The sequence below is a fragment of the Rhea americana genome, unplaced genomic scaffold, assembly GCF_003343005.1.
Source record: "Rhea americana isolate MKP2758 unplaced genomic scaffold, rheAme1 scaffold_44, whole genome shotgun sequence".
NCBI lineage: Eukaryota > Metazoa > Chordata > Aves > Rheiformes > Rheidae > Rhea > Rhea americana.
This window is the reverse complement of record NW_028186579.1, coordinates 444,928-469,696: the sequence shown is the minus strand read 5'-3', so window position 1 is coordinate 469,696 and position 24,769 is coordinate 444,928. Positions and strand designations below refer to the sequence as shown.

At 38.5% G+C, this 24,769-nt stretch overlaps 1 protein-coding gene across 2 annotated transcripts in view; it reads left to right on the top strand.

The window, feature by feature from the left end:
* The window catches only part of HHAT (hedgehog acyltransferase), a 184,754-nt gene that overhangs the window by 62,559 nt on the left and 97,426 nt on the right, over window positions 1–24,769 (top strand). The gene's annotated exons all lie outside the window — the stretch shown is intronic.

Below are 24,769 nucleotides of genomic sequence, written 5' to 3'. Positions count from 1 at the left end.
AAAAAAAAAAAAAAAAAAAAAAAAAGGCAGTTCTTGCTTTCACCATTTTCTACATCTGTGAAAAAATCAAGCACCTAAACTTCTCCTCTAGTGTGCCCAGGTCCTGGAAAGTCAACATCTGGTGCAAACATTCTCTTCCACTATGTTATGTGCTTTCTCTAATGCCATTCCTAGGCAAAATCTGTGGTGATTCTGTGCCTCAACGCAGATGCAGGTTACCTGATGGTGTGCAGTGTGAAAACAGCCTAAAARATGACCTTGCTTTGAAAATAACAGAGCTGATGCCACACAGCCTTTCTGTTTCTCTGAGCGTGGCTGCCTGTAAAATATTACTGACATTCTAGCTGGGCTAGACAGCACAACATTAAAAATTCCACCTTTCTTGCAACAGGATTGATGGAAGAATTTAGATAACTGCTTCTGTTTTTGAAGTCACTAGCTGTAAAGTCCCACAGGGATACATCCTTTTTCTCATCACTTTCAGTATGTCTACTCTGTCAAAAAACTTCACTTCAGTCCACTTTGTATCCTGGTCACCTAATCATCCTTCTACTGCATAAGTGACAATATATTTCCAAACTGTCTTCTGGAGCAAACTAGTTTCCTTGAGAACAAAATCTGAGTGTGGTTCTGGAGATTGTTCACTCCACTGACCCTTTCCATTAAGTGGTATGTAAAAGATTGCACCAACTTTGTCTTCCTGTGCCCTATACAGTCCACTAGTATTGCCTAAGTGGCTTTGCACCCTCAAGACTTCACTTCTGTCTTCTCAGGCCATAATGTTATCACATAGCCTTAATCTTATACCATAATTACAGGCCACAGCACTGCCCTCGCATTTCTTCAAACACTTTGAGCTGAGAAAAACAAACACAGCAGTATTCTCAGGATCACAATGTTGTGTCTTAAGGACAATTTCTTTGTTGTCTAGATTTGACCAGTCTGTTCCAAATGAGGTTAATTCTAAGCACTTTTGTACAATGTCTTTGTGTACCACCTTGCCTGGGAGTCCAGGATGGCTGGTTGGAACAGTTGCATTTGATACAGTGTACGTAGCTGATGCATCTACATGACACCCGCCTAGTGAACAGTATGTTTTTTGGTGTTACCCACTACAGCCCCATTACAACTTTGTCCCAGGTTTGTTCTTCTCACTTGTACCAGCACTGGCACAAACATACTGTATTGATTAAGCAACACTGTGTCTGGATGAAGAGAAACTGTTTATGGCTAATAACCCTAGCCACCAAAGCAGTGCTAACCTGATGTACAGGGTTCTGCATGATGTAACACTGCATAAACTGCCARATATGTGAGTAGCATATTGCAGTATTCCATTTGCATCTGCTAATGTACTTCCTAGGAAAGGATCTGATGTCTTATGTTTGTCACATGCAGATAAGATCACTGTTGCCTGTGAAATTTGGGCTTTACAGTATGTATATGTGTGTGTAAGATACACGCAATTGCTCAGACATCTTACTGCTGTGCTCTCTTCTGAGTACTTTCTGTCTCTGATTCCAAGTCCTTAAGCAGGGACTAATAGAGCATGAGGCTGTAGCAACTGTTCCCCAGACTTGACCCACTTGGATCACTTCTATTCAGCTTCTAAAGGAGGGCAGATTAACACATTTCCAGGTTATTTTGCAAAACCATCCTCTGGACAAAGAAGCCCCACAATAACAATAGTGACAAAATTGAAGTGCATGGGAAATACTACTTTACCTCCATAGCCAGGGAGGTAAGAACAACAAAAAATGATTCTTACAGTCTTTTGTAAACCTTATGATGCAAGTATGATGTATTGGAGATAGCCCTGCAGACAGCCAAAATGTGCTAACAAATCTAACTTATTTAGTCACAAAATTTCAAATAAAGTTCTTGCAGTGCTATCAACAATATAGTCTTGTAACTAATGGAAGCAACTGTAGCAAGTCAGTGATGTGATTGAATGGCTTTGTGTCTAATTTGTATGTAGTTTTAAGTATAAAGTATAGGTATTAGCTTAGGAATTCTTCTTTCTTGTTTAAAATAACTTTAAATATAGGCCTTTAGCGTTTCAGTGGAAATGATTTTACAGCTCTAAAATACAGAAGACTGTAGCAATCTGTTTATCTGTAGACCTCTACATGGAGGAGCTGTAACCTGTAGCTCTTTTATAAAATGTTGTAGTTGCATCCAGCCATGCTGCAGAGTTCTGAGAGCTGTTTTTGTTAATAGTGGGAAAGTTTTGAGAGGTATGCTGACATTCGCAACTTTGGAAGTGTCAGCACTGCTCAAATTCAGTTCCTGTTGAAATCACTGATAACATTCAAGTGGCATAACAAAACTGGGTAATGCTTGGAAGCTTCTAAAAAGGTCCCAACAGGAAGACTCAGTCTTGCTACTCGTAAGAGTCTACAGCTCAAATCTTGTGGACTGTAGTGGGAGGCTCTTTGAATGTTCTTTTGCTGTGTGTAACAGGCATAAGTATGTCCAAAAAACCAAGGTGGTTATAAAATCTCAGTCAGGCAATAATGAAGAATAATATCAAATTGCTTCAGAGTAACTGCAATCTCTGAAATGCCTTCTCAGTATTAAATCTTTTTTTTTTTAATAGAGAAAACAAACTGTTGTYACATAATGAATTAGTATCAAGCATGTTGCAAAAAGAAGACTTGTTTTCTATAAACAAAACTGAATCTTTATGTAAATGTTATGTAAATGTGACATTTAACTTAAACTGTTGGAGTGGAGAAGTCGGGATTAACAAGGTACAGATCTCATCATGTTTATGTGTTGCAACTGTGAATTAAAACAGTTTGTTATTTTTGTTGCAGGGTGTTTGAGTTACTCTCTACAAGCAGGAAATACAGAGTTGATGGAACATGAAATATTTTGAGATTCAGTTCAGGACACTTTTTAGTAGTTTTACTGAATAGTTTAATGGAAATAGATCAAAAAGTGTATTTCAATATAATAGAAGAAACTATGTACCCAGCAGTCTTGAACTAACTGAGATTCTGAATTTATTCTTGGTGAAGTTCATGGAATTATGTCACAGATACATTGTTGTCTCCTGACTTTGGTTATAAACTGCAGAATTTGCCTGTAATTTACGTGTGATTCATTCACACCTGCATCTCAAAGTCACAAAACTTTACTTTTCATATAAATAACATTTCTTACATATTATCTTTTCATATAAAAAGAATATATTCTTCCAGTTCCACTAAAGACTTGCAGTTAAAGCTAAGCATATGTATAAAGTTTTTTTTTTAAATGAAATCTAAATGTCCTAATAAATTTCTACTTAATCCTGGGTTTTTTGATCAGTTAATTTTAATTTTTCATATGTATTACTTTTTTCTTCCTCATGTTATGACCCATATTTGAACTCTGGCATACAGAGAGACATAGTTACATTTCAGCTGTGAAACTGAAATTTGTTCTATATCAATTTCAGTGTTAAAACATAGACCAAAGCTGGAAAAAATATGAGAAAAACAAGATGAAAAGAATATTCTTTTCTATTCCCAGCATCTGGGAGCATCGTGCCTTCAAGAGGCAGCCCTGCTGCCCAAGCATTCCTCTTGGTTCACCTGCTATGCAACATTGTTGCCACGAGAGGGTGGCCTTGCCCTAACATTTTGTAAACGTTTATGCTGTATATTAGCATATAGGACTATTTTCTTAACTCCTGTGGGTATGGAGATGAAGTGCAATTCATTAGCATGGGGTCAATTTTGACCTGATCTGTCGTAAACTAGAGCAACCTAGAGGCTGCTCTAATGTATTCTACCTAACTGTAGGCCCGAAGAACTGTCTGGCAATATCTAAAGAGCTGCAATTTGTCTTTCTGTGCTCCTACCTCATCTATACTCAGCTAAGCTTGGGAACAGGTAAAAATTTTCGTATTTAAGCTGTGATCTGTTTGTCATCTTTCTCTGTATGGTGAATGTTGTAGGGAGTGGCAGCAGTTTTTCAGAATAGTCCCAAGAAGTCTGCATCTGAGGAGATAAACTTAAAAGCAGAGGAGATAATATAGTAATTTCTGGCTTTTCTTCCTGAAAGTACCAATTCAGATGGTAGGTAGTTTGGATATGGTAAGAGGTACCAGGAGCAGCTGCTCAAAATAACACGTGTGGATTAAAACAGCAAAATATAGAATGATTTCCTTTGTCTCATTGGGCAGCAAAAGAGTAAAACCTGCRTGTATTTCTCTTCCTTAGCTACCTTATGACTTGGAGCATTTTTGTGGATATAAGTATTCTGAATCCTTTCCTGAAGATCATGGCTCTTCTTCAAATATTTGTGCTTGAGGTCAACTGGCTTTGGCCTTGCCTGGTTCCATAATTACACAGTCATCTAATTAGGTGATTTGCTTGTTTAATGGTGATTTAGGTGACTTTTAAAATCATTAAATTTTACAAATCACCTAAATCTGCGGCCTTGCAGAGATGTGTTATTGAAACTATTTGAGATACAGAATGTCTGAACACCAACCCATTGACTTTAATCTGAATTCATAAGTTACAAAATACTCTCAGATCATCGCAGCTGGATAGTGCATTATCAGTGTGTTATCTCTATCCAAAATAGATGCTATTTTTGGTACTGCAGTAGCATGCAACAGTTTCACTAAGATCAATACTTCAGTAACCAATAGGGTAGATGGTAATCTGCCTTCCCTGATCCTATAAGCGCTTATGCATAAGTATATATCTAGTTTGAGGTCTTCATTCTAGAGTCTGTCAATTTACCAAGTGAGTTTGTAGAGTTAAGGAAGTCTGCAGCTGAAGATYTGCATTAGGACAAAGTGCAAAGAGTAGGCATGAGAAACAAATCTAAAGGGCAGAAAGAAAGGACAAAGGCAGGAMGCTTGATAACACATGTCTAGTTAACCACAGTTCTCATGGTTTGAGGGTTTCAATGTGAAGGTACAAATATTTTGAGACACCTGAGTGGAGTCTTAAGACCTTGATGTGTTTATATTTGTCTGCAGTAGTATTGATTTCAGTAGTAAACTCTGGGTAGAGGACTTCACTGCAGTTATCTGCAGCACTGATGGCAACTTCAGTATTTTTAGAGCTACAAGCAAGATACTTAAGAGAAGGTAGAATAAACTGTTTACAAGTGCTGCTGATGTGGGGCAGGAGGCATTTTAATGAATATTAAGCTTAATAAGGTACTATATTGAAAACCATATTCTCTCTGGACTGATTCCTAAATGGTATATGGAATTACTGAATGCAAATCACATGCCACCAGAAAGGTGAAATGGAAAGCTTTGGGACCTGGCAGTCTGAGGGTATGAATGCTAACCCCAGGAGTTTTAACTGATTTGTGGTACTGTAATGTAAAGTGAAATCCTAGCTTCATTACAGTCTGTGGGAGTTCAGCAAGATCAGAATTTCACCCTGAAGGTCTCCGTGCTTTTTCTTTTTGGATCTGAAGCAGGATAGTGATTATCCTTTGTCAAATGCTTGAGATCTATGGATTAAAAATGCTGTATAAGAGCGAAACATTTTTTTTTATAAGCTCTTTACATAACACCAAGAACAGATGATAAAACAGGACAGGAAGTAAATATTGCATTTGGAGTCATTCTATCACAGACAGAAATTTAGGCTAAAAAAATCCCCAAAATGTCATTCGTTCTTTGCAATTTGTATATGCTCCTAATTACATTTAATTTGAGCAGATTAACATAAATAGGAAACAGAAATAAAAAGTGCTCTTCTAAGCAGATAAGAAAAAAATCAATTTTAGTTTATATATGTATAAAATGTTGTTTTACATTTTGCAGTTTAAAGAGTGACACTCCTTCCCTAGCTCCTGTGTAAATTAAGCTATGTGAATCAGTGTCACGCAGACTGTCCCTTTGAAGTTCACAAATCAATAATTGGATAGAACTCTAATTTTTGACGGAATGAAAGGTCAAAAACTGGACACTTCTATTTATCTTACTGTCTGAAATAGGGTAGTTTAACAAAAAAAATGCAGTAGGCTTCCTAGTGTATCCCAAGATGTAGTTRCAGTACCTCCATACAGTGCTGAGGAATGAGTGAAGTTTATAGAAGCTAAAGAGTGATGCTTTTTATCTGCTGTCACATGGTTTGTTTACTTTCTCCTTCAGAAATTTTAGTGTTTTCCCTGCAACATAACTCAAAAATCAGCAAAGTTTTTTACAAGATGACATCAACTGGACATTTGAAAAGTGTCCCAACTTTTCAGAAAGTGTCTGGTGTTCTGCTTTGTGTGCATAGCAAAGTGAAGTTTGTTCATCTGAGTTCCATGATTTTACTCTAAATTTAGCTAGTATGAAATAAAGCAGAATTCCACCCTGACTTATGTAAATTGAATCAGGATATATAAATAATAAGTATTCCTCAACTATTTTTGTGAATTTCCATAGATTTATATTGCTGTTACATAATGAGTATTATCTCRGCTAGCTATAAGTATGATGGTGTTGCCATGTGCTAGTGCTTTTTGGAGACAATTGTCATAGTTTAGAGATTATTTTAAAATGTGTCTAGCATACTGGTACAATCAATTGTTTTTTTAATCTGTGTTAGGCTATTTCTCTGGAGATACTCAATATAGACATACACGACCTCCTAGTGAGGCATAGCAGTTTTAAATACTGACCTTAATTTTTTGAGCAGTGATAAGGAGATAACATTAGAACAGAACCTTCAGTAGTGTTTGAGTTCTGCCAAGTTCAAATTCATCAGAAAAATTGATCTCTTCTGGAGGGATCGAAGTAGTGAGCCAAAGTGGGCCATGAGTTATTTAACTTTTCTCATCTGAAAGTGATGAGTGTAGCAACAATTCATGAGCAAGTATCTTCAAAGACCAACCTAAGTAGAATTGATCTTGCCATGAGGGAGAAATTATCTCACCTCTGGAGGATTCACAGATTGTCTAAAAGAAATCACACGTTGTAGATCTCTCTTTTTCTTATTTCTTTTTAAGAAAGAAAAAAACCCCTCTTGATAATAAATGTTAATAAATTCATTCACTGATAGAAATTTTTGCAAACACACAGCAACAGTGAAATGCAGAAGGCTAACTATAGGATTGTAAGATAGACTGATAGTCCTTAAGGTGCACAACAGTTCCTGGGATATTTTTTGGCTACAGACACTTGTTAGAAGAATATATGTATTAGTTTCTATATATTATTTAGACTGAATTCTAAATCTTATAATTACCATCTTGTGCCAGCTCAATACTGCTGGACTGCTGTCAGTGCTGGGTTTAGCTCATCTAGAACTACTTTGGGTAGTTGCTGCCTGATGACTCTGCAAACAGGACCTAAAATTGTATTCCTGTTCTGAACTGAATGAAATCTATATCCAAATCTATATCCAAAGATATTCAGAGTTTCCAACKATGGGGACTTCATATGAGACTTGTGGGCTTCTCAGAATGAACCTGGAGTCTTTTCAAGTACTAGCATTRTCACAGAGGTGCTAGTAATTCCTCTCCCAAACAGTAAGTCCAGCTAGAATAAAGCTTACCAGGAAATCAAAATAAAAATGACCAGCTTTAGAAGAAACTATTGCTGAAAAGTGCTGTTTATGTAGAATAAACCTTTCCTTTAGGAAGATACCTCAAGATGAGAGGAACTACTTGTGTACTAGAAATAAATGATTACAATTGCAGCTGTCCAAGTGAATGGAGCTTGAGAACAGACTTTGGTCAGTTAGTTTTAGTTGACAGCCAAGTGATTAGTGATGAGATATCTTAAACTGTACCATTGATCTCAAGGCAAAATCTCAAGTAGATTCTCCAGCAGAAATAAATCACAGATGAAATTTTAGTAAATGAACTTTAATCAATGCCTTCTGGAAGGAACTCTGTGTCTGTTCAGTAAGGATTTGTCTTGTAAAATGTGCTTGATATTACCAGCAGCTGGTAGATGTTAGTACTTCTTCCAGAGCTTCATTTGACAGTCATCTGTTAAAACAGACATGGCATATGGTGGAATCTTTCTATAATGTAGCTGTTGATAAATATTTCATTTCTTCTCACTTACAATGTCTTGTTCTTTTTAAACTATGTAAATAGCAAAATGGAGATAGTTGAAGTAACAATGGGAACCTGCTTTATCATCTTTCTATCGCACTATCTGTAGAAGTGTTTTTGGTGATATTTATGAATTTTTCCCCCTCACTGTGATTTGAACTGAAGCAACAAAATAATCCTTAAAAACTATGTTTTAAGTTGTAGGTTATTCACACACCAATGGACCAAAATTTGTATACTCAGTATAAAGTGAGAGTTTGCATTCATAGTCTTTATTTGGATTAGCATTGCAAGAATAAAGTGGTACACTTGCAGCAGGTCATGATTAAGTGACAAAAATACATTTCTGTGTTTCAAAAGAATGGGATCCTTGAATTTGGGACACTTTTTCTTTCATTATGAGGTGCTGAATAAGGAAAACAGGTTATCAATTGTTTAAGAGACTTTTTATTATTATTTCAATTATATGAGTGCTAACTTGTCTAAGATCAAAGTATCATTAGAGAAAATTATAGTACCTTTTGGGGGAAGGTGTGTAAACTGGAGACAGTACCTCCACTTTGAAGAAGAGAAGGTCACCTGAGGTCTCTTTGATTCCTCAGATTCTAGAGATGAGTGGGGAACCTGGTAGGTCAGAGCAGAAGTTAACTACAAGTGGAAGAGCAACCATTCTGGATCGTAGCAGAGTTCACCCTGGCCAAGCATTCTGTCTCTGCTAGTGATGAGCAGTGGGGCATCTAGCAAGGAAGTGTGTACACTTAGCTTGAACATTGTCAGTAAAATAGCTTTAGTGATTTGTGATTCAGGAACTTCTTGAGTCAGGACTGGTATCTTCATATATGGTAGTCAATAGTGTACACTAACTTCTGGATGCTATTGATTTTGATTGGAATTACCTCTGTAAAGATGAAATACACCCCAAGAAGGGGGCTACCTGCACAGATTTGTTCTTGGACTCTGAGGTGGAGATGTGCTCTCCTTGCACTTGCGATCACTTAGGAATCTTCTGAAAAAGTGTGTTGCTTGCATTTTCCTTGATATAGTTTATTGTTGATTTTTCAAAACTAGTCAACCCTGCATCTATGGAATTGGAAAAAGGAATATGAAAGGAAATTACATTTTATGTTTAGGGATTATAGGTCTTTAGCACTAGAAGCGCCTTAAGAAGACTACATTATTTACTTTCACAATTAATTCCTCACAAAATAAAAATTATAAATGCAAAATACACATTTTATGTAATCAAGGAAACACCTGAGTACCTTAAAATATGATATACTTCCGATTCATATTTTAATTCTAGATTATTATTTCAAAATGATTCTCTACATACTGGCAAGAAGGTAATTAAACTTAGCAAGAAGGGTCRGTGGTCTTTAATTTGTTTGTAGATGAACAATAAGATTTCAGTAATATAAAACCAAATCTTATTTCCTAGATTAATTTAGTTTCAGTGATTAGATACACTGAGATGTCTATTATCTGAATGTTTTTATCATCCCTAGGCTTCCATAAGAATATTTGTGTCATCCCTAAGCTTGAGTTGGAAAATAACTTTTGTGGTCTTCCAGTGGTCTGGAGCAGTGATCTCGTTTGCTACAGTATTGGTTCTGCTGCACTCAGTCTGATTTCAAGAATGAATGCCAAATGCCAGGATTTCTGTCATTTTTATTGGAAATGTGTTCCCTGATTTTATGGACAACAGTTCTAGTTCTTTGAGGTACCCATCTTTGCATAATTTTCCCTGTTATTTCTGATTCCTGATTTTAGAACTGAAGATTAGTTAATATTTTGAACTGCCTGATCAGAGCTTTGTGTGGCTCAAGAGCACTGGTTAAGGAGCAAAAGTTATAATGATCAATTCTGCAACTTCTTGGTCATGATTTTTCCTCAGTTTTTTATTTGTGGTAAAGTAGACTATAGGATATTCTTTTTTATGGAGGTTGCCAGTTGCCTACAGGATTTGTTTTGGCAGGTAGGGATTAAGTCCTGACTTCAAGTAAAGAAATTACATAGAAGCCACGACCATAGCACTTCCGTGAAGAACAGCCTTAACAGGGACAAAGTGTTTGATGCACTAAGCATCAACGGCTACAAGCTAATCTGTTATTTTTACTCTCCTGCAGATGTGGTATCAAATTCTTTCTTCTGTGTTTTGATCATCAGTAATTAATAGTGAAAATTTTAGCATAGAGGTAACTAAATGAAAAGTTGGGATTGAATTGACTGTAATTGAATTTCTGCGCACAATCTGTGAATTTTGTGTAGCATGAGAAGTTAAGCATGCGCTAACAAAACTGCAGTTCCTCCTCAGGCGTGGTACTGTGATTCATAGCATTGCTCAGAATAGACATGGTTTTATTTGCTTTATGTTACCAAGTTAAAAGTTACTTCAGTATTATGAGACAAGCATCCATATTATGGAAACATTAACCTTTGCTTTTTAGACAGTGCTTAGAAAAGGGAATTTTGTTTTCAATAATAGCAGATTAGAGGCATATTGCTCAAAAGTTAATTTCAGAACATTAGCTTCAGGTAGCACGCGTGCCCCTAGTTCCTCATGAAATTATTTTTGTGGTTCACTTTACTGTTTTCAGTGTTCTTTCTCTCGTCCATTGACTTGACCAAAGGCGAAAACTTGATCCAATTCAAAAAGGAAGTAGTGCAACAAACTGTTATGAAGTGTCATAAAGTGCACAGATGAATCAATGGGGAAAGCCTGAAATTATTTTTCTTGTATTTCTCTCACCTTAAGCATGGCTTATAACAAAGGCTCAGAAAGCAATATTCAGGCAGAAGTGTTAAGCTTCATCTGATAGTGTCTCTGAGGAGTTCAGAAGTAAATTAGAAAACTAATGACTGCTTTCATTAAGATGTTTCAGCTGTGGAAGCAAATGTATTGGAGTTGCATGTCTTATATAAAGGTATAGCTACACAAATCCTTTTTAGGATCAAACTGATAAAACATATAATCACAGAAAGCCAAYATATCTTTATTATGATTATGATCAGTGTCTTGAAGGCAGCATGCATCTTGACTGTGTAATTATCACTTCATTGAAGTACCGTAGACCTTCAGAGTCTGAGCACAGAATGGTCACGGCATGCTGACTCTTGTCATGTTGCAAACAGAAGTCTTGTAAGGACAGCATACAGGCAAGATTATTGCAGGAAAGATACTGTTACTTACTTTGTAGATATTAAAAATAAGTATCAGCAATGCAGAGAATTGCCAACTTGATGGTTTATACCAGCATATAGTAAGAAGAGAACATTTTTTTTTAAAGTGGAATAACATGCGAATAAACTGTCCATGTATGTGAATAAACCTTTTAGGCTCTTTCCACTGGGGTAAAATGAATTTCCCTTCTTGTCAAACAAAGTTACGCTGTTATCATAACGTTGGGTCAGCATCTTATGCTTGATTGTTTGTGTCCCCATGTCATACAGCTTCAGACCTTGAAAATGCATGCGCTTTGTTTCAAAGTGATCCTCATGTTTATATGCAGAGATGAACAGACTTCTTGGTAAGATTTATAAAAAAATAAAAAAGATTTAGTCTCTCTCAAGAAATGTGTGACTTCAGGTCCTGATGCAGACCTGAGATGTAGTAGTGCAAAAATCTGCCTAGAGATGTGTGTTACAGATCCCAGTTTTGTCATAAAGATCATAAAAAAATAAAGCAGCGGTCAAGAAGTCCCACAGTTCAGATTCATAGAGCATCAGAAGACTAGTGGTGAAATTATGAACTCTGGAGACTGTAAAATACAACTGCACTTCTTTCTGAAGTGGACTAAAGCTGATAGATGGAAATATTATATGTATGTAGGCTGGAYGAAATTCCATTTCTTGTTTCTGGAACTTAGACTGCTGTAAATAGAAAGTAAAATTATTTTTTGGTAAGATGGAGAAAATAATTATATTTTGAAGAAAATGTAAGGTATACAGACATGTACTTTTGTAGTCCTGAAATAYGTTATAGAAGTGTTTTAAGCCAGTATTTGTTGTTGGACATCTCTCTTCTATATTTTGATTTGTTTTTAATTTGTGATCAACATCAAAGGGATATGAGTTTCTGCATGATCAGTTTAGGAAGTTCCATTAGAATGGTTCCACTTAGATGTACATTGCATTATGAAAATGGCTTCCTCTGTTTTGCTGGTTTATCTCGGTTGTAATTGTTGAAGACTTGTGTGACTTTTGGAAAGCTGTCTGATCAATCAGCATTTTTTTTATACAAAGGAATGAAAGGGAGCTTTAAGGAGAGCTGTTATGTTTGCATTTCCTTCTATGTAATAAAACAGTTTGTGTAAAATTAATTTATTCTTGAATTTCATTTCATTCCATCTGTGCTTTATTTTATTGTTGCTAAATGGAAAGGTATCAATGAAATATTTGTATGTAAGCACCTGGCTACTATGCATTTTTATAAAATTCTGCCAGCTGTGAGAAATCTCAGGCCAGAAAAGTTATTACTGGTAGTAATCTGCAAGCAGAGGAGCACTGACACAGCTGTGCAGCCCTGATAGGAACAGATAATACTTGTTGTCAATCAGTAGACTTGGAAAAAGAAGCATGAAATGCATAATAAGGGAATATTAAGGGAGGATGAATGGAGGATAGTTGCATAGTTTTATTGGTCTGCTCATGTGCAGTACTAGCAAAGCAGTTGTTTTTGAAAACGTCGTCATTAATCCTTCTGTAGATTTTTGTCCTCATAATTTCTTCCCTGTGAGAGTGACGGAGCCCTGGCACAGGTTGCCCAGAGAGGTTGTGGAGTCTCCTTCTCTGGAGATATTCAAGGCCCGCCTGGATGCAACCCTGTCTAACATGCTCTAGGTGACCCTGCTGAGCAGCGAGGTTGGACTAGATGATCTCCAGAGRTCCCTTCCAACCTTACCCATTCTATGATTCTATGATATAATCTTTTTTACAACTGACGTAACTGGAAGCGAAAAACAGGATTGGGCTTTAGAATTGGTGTTTACCACATACAGTTAGGAACATAAGAAGTATTTCTAATTTTCTTGTTTCTGCACATTTACCTACATGCCCTTAGCATAATGCACAGACCCAGCCTGGCTGAAATGCCTAAACCTAAGTGAAAATGGTATTTACTGATTCTAACTCTTTCCTAAACACTGTTTGTGTTTCATTGATTTTATCTGAAATGTAAAGCCTTGCTGTTCAGAGATGTCAGATCAAGGAAAAAAAAATGTGCTCCTACTGTACAAATTATCTAAGACAAAACTTTTACTATCTGTGAAGTATGTGCTTCTCTTTGCCTTTTTTTTRTATGCAAGATAACATTGTGTCAAAAATGTTGGAAAATAAAGATAATCTCACTTAATCCCATTTGACTGAAGGCATTTTATAATGGCATCTCACCTGAGAGCGGAGTTGCTCCAGACAGTTAGATATAGTCAGTGGAGAGTTGCGTGCAGTCAGTTATATAGTTTTCTAGTCAATGGGGAGAGATGGATGCCTCCTGAAGCAGTTCAGCCAGGCAGGGCATCGGAGGAGCCTGTCTCTCTTCATTGGTTATAGAGAGCACCCAGGAGCTTTGAGAAAGATTCCTAAAGTGAATAGGGATGAAAACAGGCCAGCATCCTTGATTTTTGGTTTGATGGTTTTCTTAAACTATTGACGCTTGACCTCGATGTACCAGCTGGCCATTTCCTTCACATCAGGTATTTAATGGTCAAGGTGAAGTGAAGTATGCTGGAAGAGCAGAAAGATCTGCAGGATCTGTATTCATTGCCTGAATGCTTGACTATGGTCACTTTGGTGTTAAAAGGAGACACAACGGCATTGGTAGCCTGACAGGACACAGAACAGCTAAGATAAGGGATTTCAGGAGCCCCACTGATCGCAGTGCATGCATTTCCAGCCTCTCCCTTAATCCACCTTTGTCTTCCTGGCCTTTTGTGTAAAAATTTAATTTTCTTCTGGATCTACTGGATTTGAATCTGAAATATTTTTGGTTTCTAATACATGCTTTGCAGGTAAAATGATGATGTTTGTGACTAGTGGTGCATAGTTTTCCAAAGTTACCTTGTAAAGATAACAGATATAGTGTTCAGTAATTTAAAGGCACATAGAAGATTGTGGTAATATTTTGCTGTTATGATAAAGTAGGTATAATAAAATACGTTGAAGACCAGATAATAAGTGTCCAGGTACAACACTGTATCAAAACTAGTAATAGGGAAAATGTGGAAACTCAATTGCTTTACTTACTTTAATATGATTTATTAGTGTACTGGTGAGGAACATTATGGATAGAAGCTGAGGAGGTTTTATCCCTTCACTAACAGTAAAGGAAAATCAGATTTGGGGAACGATAAGCCACTGTTTGTGCCATGTCATTTGTAGAATTCATAGTGTAAATAGTGAACTGGAGGGGGAGAGAACCAAATAAAATGCCAGACTTTTATATTTAGTTGATAACCCTCACCTTTGTAAAATGGATGATAGAGGAGTCATTGCTCCTGAAGTCAGTTACACTTCTTGGTATCTGAGGAATTCCTCTGATCCTTCCAGTGCCTTTTCCTCATGCAGGAGAGGTAAAAGAGTTAATGACTATAAGAATATATAGCCACCTGAATCTTTTGACCGCAGAGTGTCTTATTGAGGAGGCAAGTTTTCATGAATGTTACCACTAGTAGATTCAGTTTGAACTATACCTTGCCATAAAAATTGATACCATGTGCTATTTTCCAGAGTTCTTATTTATATATTCCACACAAACCTGACATGCGTTCATTTTACTAGTTCCTGTCTTGCTGAGTCTTGCTCTGGTGAGAATATAGTTGTTATACAAACACTTAAACTGAAAGTTGAGAAATGAGTTGCTCAACACGTGAATTGCAAAGCTAGGAAAATAATCCTGGGCCTCCTGAGTCAGATTTCTGCTCACTAGACTCCTCTGTTTCCCCTTTATTTTTTTTCCCGGGATTCCGAAAATTGAAATGGGAATCATTTATAAAGGGTAACCGCACAGGATCGTGGTTTGGCTGGAGAAGGAAGCCATAAAAGGCTCGCTTCRTTCCATTAGCTGTACTCCTATTTTTCCCCAAGGATAGAAATATTATCTTAACTAAAATCCTCTGGAAACAGCTCTCCTGCAGGAAAGCATTGACCACAGTAAAAACCAGAGCTTTGCCTTTTGAAAAGTAACTTTATAAATAGGCAGTGAGGAAGTTCAGATTCTAGAGATGTGAAGGGAAGCAGAGATGGAAATCCCATTGGTAATCTCATAAATTCTGCCCATTTGCTCATCTGAAGTAAACACTTGAGGTTTTTTTCCTCCATTGCTGGGGGTTGAGGAGGAGGAAACAATTCTGTTATTTCTACTACACACACAAAGGACCCAGAAGAAGTAATTTAAGGGCATTTGATGGTTCCAAGAGCAACGGGCTTTGATTGCTCATGGCTTTACAGAAATTTTAGCCACAAAATTTACAAATAGCAATTATTTAGCCTATCATTCACTTTTGATAGTGTCTCCTACCCACTTAGCCAAAGGGTAAATCATTATACTGGGCAGTGGATAAGATATTCCACTAAAACCAGGAGAATAGTCAAATGGCTTGGAGGCTGAACACAGTGCTTGAAATATGTTCTGGCAGTTCAACAGACTGAGCTTCTTGGTGGCAGATTGCATTAAAATGTTGAAGCATTAAAATATGCAGGTTAGGAATGGAATAAGGTATATTAGAAATAATTATTCCACAGAAAAGTGATATTTCTATGAAACAAGTTCTGAGAGGCTTTAGGATAGTTGTTACTATATTGGCTATGTTAAGCTTTTCTCCCTGTCTTTCAGCCCTGGCAAGTGACTGTTRCAACCTCTTTAGTAAGTAATCTTTAAATAATTTGATTTAAGTAAAACTAGAAAGTAAAGCTAGAAATGAATGAGTCTTCCTTGATCCTCTGTTAATAATCTGTGAATAAAAACCTTCTCTACTAAGAAAAAGGCCTCCAGAAAGTCTCTTTCCAAGTTGCTCAGGAGTTGCTCTGAAAGAGCTCTTTATTCTCACCTAAAAGGATCAATAATGTTCTTCAGCTGATGTCCAACGTCTTTGTAATATTTTTCTGTTATAGCAGAGCCATCTATTTTCCTGATCCTTGAAGATATAAAGCTGAGTTTCTAGGGATGGTGTTCATACATTTTGCTCTCAGTATTTTGCTAAGATTTGGATTCTACAATCCTGGTAAATCATACAGGCTGGCCAATAAAGATCTATGTTAATGGAGAAGGGTGTGTGTTTTATCTTGCACAAAACACCGGATGAGCAGTGTGCTATGTGCTAGCAGTCTGTATTCCTGGATGCATTATTATCCAAACTGATGGACCTATTGAATATTGTAGTAGTATTGGACTCTCTGTAAAGGTAATAATATTTTAGCATATGTTGCCTATAAACAGAATATCTCCTGATTTACTTAGTAGATTACAGATGGACCTTTTCTAACACAGCAAACCAAAGGCCATGACTTTGCATCTTAAGTTTTTTTTTCCTGTAAATCCTCATCTCATATAGGTGCTATGGGATAGTTTTCTGTCAGGAGCATTCTTGGCTCTGGGTTAATCTTTCAGCTGCCTGGCTTAAAAAAAAAAAAAAATCGTGTTCATCTAAATGGTCTTTAATTGATCCTATTTATTTATTAAAATTTATTTATTATAATGGATATTTAGGCAGCTAACATGGCTTGAGAATATCTTTGTAGAACCTACTTGCACATAAGCTGGCTGTAGCTGTGTTCTGTGTCATCTTGCTTAGTCTCTCTGTGAATTTGCCCCTAAGAGCCTTTGAATAAAAAATGGAGGTAGATCGTTGTTTCTTACTGTTCCCTTGTTATTGGCTTAGTTTGTGACTTAGTTTGTAACAGAGTAACAAACTGGCTTTTTTTTCCCCAACCTTTTTCAGTTTCTTAAGGAGTCACAGGACCTCTGGAACTCCTTTATTTGCTCCAGGATATTGTCTACAAATGCAGAAACGTGTTGGACTGATCATGAAGCAATTTTGGCCAAAAATAGGAGCGAAGGAACAGACATATGATCTAGAAAGGAGGAAATGCAGCTGGCCATGTGATATAACATAGGATCAAGGGTGAGAATAAGTGCCCATACCTRTGCTTTGAAAAGGGAAGGTGTGGAAAACTTGGGATTGCTGGAAACATTTAACGAATTACTTCAGAAAACAGTTAACTTTCTTATTGGAATCACAGCTTATTCTGCCTGAGTAGCTCTGTGTTCTAGGGGAAGAAAGATGAAAGGTCAATGGAAGACGTAAGTTCTGTGTCTATTTCCTTATACTCAGCCTAGTCACATGTAGAATTTTCTTAAGCAGTCTGGAATCAGTGAGCCTTAAAACTAGATTCTCCTTTTTCCTACGTACATACTTACTATGTTCTACTCCAGGTGGTTTATCTGCTTTCTGGTATTTTTTTTCTTTTTATTTTTAAAAAGAACCCAGCATTTTGCTTGATTTTGGATTGTCTGCAAATGTGTGATCTAATAGCTTAGCACTTTACTTGACTAATTGTATACATTTACAAATTACAAAATATATTCAACAAAAAAATCAAAGGAAATCACGTGACTTATTTTGCTGTAGAGGGTGATGGCAAAATTTGCTCACAGGTTAATGACACTCCTGTCTGTGACAGACGACCAGTCAAGCTTGGTTTAAGTTTTTCAGTCTCTCTTTCCCTTCCACATCCTGTCTGTTGATGTCTCTTTGCGTGGATTTGGAAGTTCTAGGGCGATGAGAGAATTTTCTGTCGTTGCTCTCTTTCAGTTTTTTTAAAGGTTACCATCTGCCCAAGTAGGGACTGTAGATAAACACACTGCATGTGCTTATGTGTTATGTAGTCTTTTTTTTTCTCTCAAATGAAGTATTTTTCTACTTGAATTAGGAGATAATAGAAAGAACCTGTTCCTAGCAGCTTTTCAACTTTAGAGTTCAGATATTTGCAATTTTCTTCTTTTCCTGATGATATGGGCCTTAGTGGTGGTATCAGAAAGGTGACTTTGAATGAGAATCATCAGATTACAAGCATTTTAAGAACTGAGCCAAAGACATGAATACATTTCGCACAAGTGCATTTGCTCTGGCATATTCTTTCTCTTTTTTCTTTTTTTTTTTTTTTTAAGAGATTGGAAGGATTTTATCAAGGATGAATGAGTAACAGTGACAAAGGAATTCCAGCCTAATGCTGCTCACTGTGCCCTTGTTTATTTGGGTGATTACTTCTGCCTGGTATGGTGGGGAATATTTGGACAAGGCTAGTAACTGATGCCAGCACAGAGGGTTTTGTGCTCTTTCACAGAATCACAGAAGGGTTGAGGTTGGAAGAGACCTCTGAAGATAATCTAGCCAAACCCTCCTACTCAAGCAAAGTCACCTAGAGCGTGTTGCACAGGATCATGGCCAGGTGTGTTTTGAATATCTCCAGAGAACACTCCACAGCCTCTTTGGGGAACCTGTTCCAGTGCTCTGTCACCATCAGAGTAAAGAAGTTCTTCCTTACATTCAGGTGGAACTTCCTCTGGTTTCGGTTGTGCCCATTGCTTCCTGTCCTGTTGCTGGACACCATTGAAAAGAGTCCGGCCTCATCCTCTTGACAGCCACCCTTAAGGTATTTGTAGACATTGAAAAGATCCCCCCTCAGTCTTCTCTTCTCCAGGCTAAATGGGCCCAGGTCTCACAGCCTTTCCTCATAAGAGAGATGCTCCAGTCCCCTAATCAGTTTTGTAGCCCTACGCTGGACTCTCTCCAGTAGTTCCATGTCGCTCCTACTGGGGAGCCCAGAATTGGAGACAGTACTCCAGATGTTGTCTCACCTTCCTTGGCCTGCTTGCAGTGTTCTTCCTAATGTGCCCCAGGATACCATTGGCCTTACGGGCCACAAGGGCACATTGCTGGTTCATGGTCAACTTCATTCACCAGCACTCCCAGGTCCTTCTCTGCAGAGCTGCTTTCCAGCAGGTCCAGCCCCAGCTTGTACTGGTTCATGGGGTGACTCCTCCCTAGGAATATTCCTCCCAGACACTCCTCCCAGTTTGGTACCATCAGCAACCTTGCTGAGAGTGTACTCCATCCCTTCATCCAGGTCACTGATGAGTAAGTTGAACAGGTCTGAACCCAGTACTGACTCTTCGGGGACACTGCTATCTGCAGGCCTCCAAGTAGACTCTGTGCTGCTGATGACAACCCTCTGAGCTCTGCCTTTCAGCTAGTTCTCAATCCACCTCACTGTCCACTCGTCTAACCTGCACTTCCTGAGCTTGCCTATGAGGATGTTATGGGAGACAGTGTCAAAAGCCTTGCTGAAGTCAATGTATACAATGTCCACTGCTTTTCCCTCATCTACCCAGCCAGTCATGCCATCATAGGAGGCTATCAGATTTGTTAAGCAGGATTTCCCCTTGGTGAATCCATGCTGACTACTCTTGATCACCTCCTTTTCCTCTACGTACTTAGGAATGACATCCAGGATGAGCTGTTCCACCTCCTTTCCAGGGATGGAGGTGAGGCTGACTGGCCAGTAATTTCCTGGGTCCTCTTCCTTGCCGTGTTTGAGGACGGAGTGACATTAGCTTTCTTCCAGTCCTCAGRCACCTCTCCTGTTCTCCATGACCTTTCAAAAACAATGGAGAGTGGCCTAGCAGTAATGTCTGCCAGCTCCCTCAGTATTTGTGGGTGCATCTCATTGGGGCCTATTAATCTGTGAGTGTCAGGTTTGCCTAAATGATCTTTAATTCAATTCTCCTGAACCAAGGGAAAGTCTCATCTCCAGGCTCCAAGATTCTTGAGGGCTGCTCTTAGCAGCAAAGACGGAAGCAAAGAAGGCATTCAGTAACTCTGCCTTCTCTGTATCCTTTGTTACCGGGGCACCTGCCCCATTCAGGAGCAGGTCTGTGTTTTCTCTAGTCTTCCTTTTGCTGCTGATGCATTTGAAGAAGCCTTTCTTGTTGTCCTTGACATCCGTTGCCAGATTTGATTGCAAATGGGCCTTAGCCTTCCTTATTACRTCCTTGCATAAAAGGACAGCATTCCTATATTCCTCCCAAGTTCTTTTTTCCACATTCTGTGTGCTTTCTTCTTCTGTTTGAGTTTTGCCAGGAGCTTTTTGCTGATCCATGCAGGTCACCTGCCCCCTTTGCTGGATGTCTTTCTCCTTGGGATGCACCACTCTTGAGCTTGGAGGAAGTGATGCTTGAATATTAACCATCTCTCTTGGACCCTCCTTCCTACTAGGGCCTTAACCCATGGGATTTTTCCAAGTAGGTCTCTGAAGAGGCCAAAGTTTGCTCTCCTGAAGTCCAGGGTTGCAATCCTACTTATTGCCTTGCTTCCTCCATGCAAGATCCTGAACTCCACCATCTCATGGTGCCAAGGCTGTCCCTAATCTTCACATCTCCAACCAGTCCTCCTTTGTTTGTTAGTTCAAGGTCCAGCAGCACACCTCTCCTCATTGGCTCCTCCACTATCTGTGTCAAAAAGTTACCATCAGTGCTTTGCAGGAGCCTCCAGAACTGTTTGTGCCTAGCTGTGCTGTCTTTCCATCAGATATCAGGGTGGTTGAAGTCCCCCATGAGAACCAGGGCCTGTAATTGTGAGGCTACTTCCAGCTGCCTGTAGAAGGCCTCATCGACTTTCCCTTCTTGGTCAGGTGGCCTGTAGTAAACACCCAGAACAGTATCACACATGTTAGCCTGCCCTTTAATCCTTACCCATAAGCTTACCTTAAGCTTTCCTTACCCATAGGCATCTTGACTTGAGCTGTGTKTTGCTGACTGCCTTGTCTCTATAACTCTTCCCTTCCTCCATCTTTCCTAGTTTAAAGCCCTCCTTACCAGGCTGGCCAACTTGTTGGCAAAGACACGCAAAAGTGTGTTCCGCTTAGTGAGATGGACCCATCTCTCCCCATCAGTTCTTCATCTTTAAGCAGGGTCCCATGGTCATAGAAACCAAATCCTGTTGCTAACACCAGTGGCGCAGCCAGTTCTTAGTTTGGAAAATCCATCTATTTTTCCTCCCACCCTTCCTCCTCACTGGCAGTATTGAGGAGAAAATGCCCTGGRTTCTCAGACCCTTGACCACCAYCTCCAGAGCTCTGAAATCCTGTTTGATGGTTTCCAATTAGTGCCCACATGGAAGAGCAGCAGAGGGTAATAGTCCAATGCATGGACAAGCCATGGCAGTCTTTGTATGACATCTCATATTTGAGCCCCTGGGAGGCAACAAACCTCTCTAGAGAACAGGTTGGCTTGGCAGATGTGCCTCTGTCCYTTGCAGCAGGGAGTCACCCTCAACCATYACTTGCTGCTGCTTCTGAGTGTTCCCCCAAAGCACAGGGTCTGACAGCCTAGTTGCTTCCCTTGAAGCCATGCTCAGCTCCTCCTCAGTCTCGAGGGTACTAAAGCTGTTCCTAAATTGCAAGTCTTCAGGAGAAGTAAGAGCCTTTCTCCTCCTATGAGAAGTGACCAGTTTCCAGCYGCCTTCTACAGAATTATGATGTACCGTTTCAMATGRCACAGATCCCTCCCAGAACTCCACTGCTGTGGGGGGTTGGGACTCCTGGAGCTGTACGGTCTCTGAGAATACCCTGTCTGTCTCTCTTGCTTATCTTCTCAGATGCTATACAGCCTACTGATCTCCTCCCATAACTCCTTTACCTGATGACACAACTCTTCAACAACARCACATCTTCTGCAGGAGAGCTGACCGTCAGCCCAGGCCTCACGGAGAGGCCGCAAGCACTCCCTGCAGCCTAAGACCCGTGCAGTTGCATCTGCTGTCAGAAGGTCTGTCTGGGTCGAAGCCTCTGACAGAGCTGATGCAGCARCTTCAGCAGCTACTGGGGAATGTGCTCTGCAGTGTGTCATGACCATATCTGAAGAAGCATACGCCACTGGGATTGAAAACGAAGGTGCCTTCTTGTSCCCTTCTGCACGAACTGCTGCACAGTGCAATGCGCAGCATTAAATGTGCACAGTGTTGCGTCTGTTCGGTGCCTCTGCTAGTTGTGCTCTCTTTCCTGAATCTCTGTTGCTGAGGAGTATGAAACGCCATTGGTATAATCCATTCAAGTCTTGAGGGGTGGGTTTTTTCCTTTTCATTACTTTTTGTAATTCAATGATCTTTATGGCAGCATGGGTACTAGTTTCTTATTTCTTTTGGCAGATGATATCTCTCTCTCACACACACACACTTTCTCTTTAGAATTCTTACCATTTGAAGGCTAGTTATTGTCACTATTTCTTCAATGCTTTTCCTTGAGTTCAGCAATAGGAAAGGAGATTATGAAATGSCCCATCTACTTACCTATGCAGTGATACTTTCCTAATGCTCTTGTGAAATTACCAAGATTGCCATCTGCACCTCATAGTCATACTTGCTTTCAAGCTGCTTTTTAGCAATGTACCTACCACAGCCCAATAATGAATAATGAGCAGCAGATACAAAAATTCTTGTGCAAGAAGCGTATTGGCACATTTACAGAACACAGAAAGATCTGTATGCCTTGAAAAAAAAAAGGTAAATGGTTTCATATATTGGTTTTCAGATCTGATTGAAGGATCAATCAGATAATCAAATCTGTTTGATAACAGAAGAATACCTCTGTATGCCAAACAGCCTGAGACTCTTGAGACTGGTGTTAATTTGCCTTGCTTTGGTCTTTGGAAGAAAAAATGTATTTGTGCATTGGGGAGAAAGAGAGTAGAAGCTCAGAATCATTATTTTGATTCCTATTGCTAGTAGCAGAGCAAAGAATTAAATTGTAATGACCTGAAGCAAAGTGAAATTTAAGCACTTTCCAGATTTTGATTAAAAGTCAGTAGAACCTGCTGATGGATGACTTTAAATGAATGAGTGATACTTCAAATACAGTTGGAGATCAAAATGTTTCCAAGTAAAATACACAGAAAGAAACATCAGAAGAATTGTTTGGGATCCGTCAGTTGAGTTAGGAATTTTTCTACAGTCTAGTTTTGTATCACTTGATTATATTTTGCATTAGGATCTCAATCATTAATTACACAGAGCATAGGTTATTTATAAAGCTCTYATCATAATCTCAAGAAGGCAGCTTTAAGCAGATAAGTATGGATTTCTGCATTAGCTCAAGCCACTTAACTCAGTGTTCACACTAGCAAATTTTGATGTGAGCTGTGTGCATAATTGAAGCTGGGAGTGAAATTTTCATTGTCTTTTCAATTCCTTTGCAACTGTTCATCTTAAGCTATCTGGAAAATTCTCCAGTGACCAGTATAGTTTTCTTTGGGTCATCTGTYCACCCTTCCCTGTACTCAGAGTGACATTACAATCTAGGAACCAGGATTAGAAAGGGTGAAGAAATCACTAGCAAGGCCTTTGCCAGCTCCCTAGATAATTACACCAGATTCAAGTTCAAATTGCTTTGGCTTGACCCTGAAGTTTGTATGGTATATATCAAAGACTAAGATGTAAGGAATTGACCTGAAAGGTGACAGACCTTTTAAATGTGCCTGTGTTGTGAAGCACACATGTAACTTTGCTGTAAGTTTTGCCATAATTATCCTTTCCGTTCTTAGACTTTTCCAAAAAACTGCATAAGGGGAAACCAGGGTAATAACTTCTGTAAACAAAGATGCCTATTAAGTGCTGTGTTGTGGATTTGCACTTTGTTCTGTATCCCATTCTTCTCACACAGTCACGTAAAATAAATATCTGAAATTCTTAACATAAATTTTGAAATGAATAGGCTATTTTCACTTAGATACTTACTAGTTGTATAAAATTTTGTCCAAATCATAATTTTCTGATACAACACCATTTTTCTAATGTTTTGCTTGCAGTGTGTATATTTAATGTGAAGAACTGTAGAAAATTAAATAAATTAGGTTTTGAATATTAAAGAAATAGTGTTAACACCATATTTATGTGATATAGGGAATTTAGACATTCAAACAATATGATCTTATGCCCACGCCTCCTTGCTGTGAATTCCATATTTTACCTCAGATGTTCACAGCCTTTGAGGGTTTTTTGCTTTTTGTTTCAATTCTGAAAATTACTGAAAACTGCATTTTTTTCTGTCGGTATACCTGAGCAGTCTTTTCTGTTGCAGCAAATTCTTTCTTATGATAGTTTTTTTATAGCTTGCTTTCTTCTGGAAGCCTGTCTCTCTCTGCCTTCTAAATTCATTTTGTACTTTAAGTTAACCTTTTCCATTCAATGAACTAGAGACTTTGGAGGTTTGGGGGTGACAGGTAGATTTATTGTGTCTCTTTTTTCAAACATCTATTCACATTCTCTCTGCCTTTTTCTCATTCCCTGACAGCCTGGGTTTTTCTAGCCTTTGTCATTTCTGCCACTCTTAACTTTTTTCCCATTCCCCCTTAGACAGCCTGCTTAGTACTGTGGTGCCCGTATCTAGTTGCTGACACAAAATAATTCTTGATAATGATAAAAAAAATCAACGATAGTGAGAATGACCAATAATTCCACCTGATTATAGCGTCTATTCTGTGTCAATCAGTCCTACTCTGCGTTTTTCCCAGTGTGTTTTCTTAATTTCCAAAAGTCCAGCTTATTATTGCTATGTAGGTAGCTGGAACATATATAGTGCTATTGACTGCTATCTTGGAAGTGTTGGTTAYGTCCCTGTATTGCCATGGTGTTTTGTGGGAAGTGTTCCTGTGTCTTGATGAACATTTCAGGGTTTGACTAAAAATAGCTCTTTGTTGAGCAACATA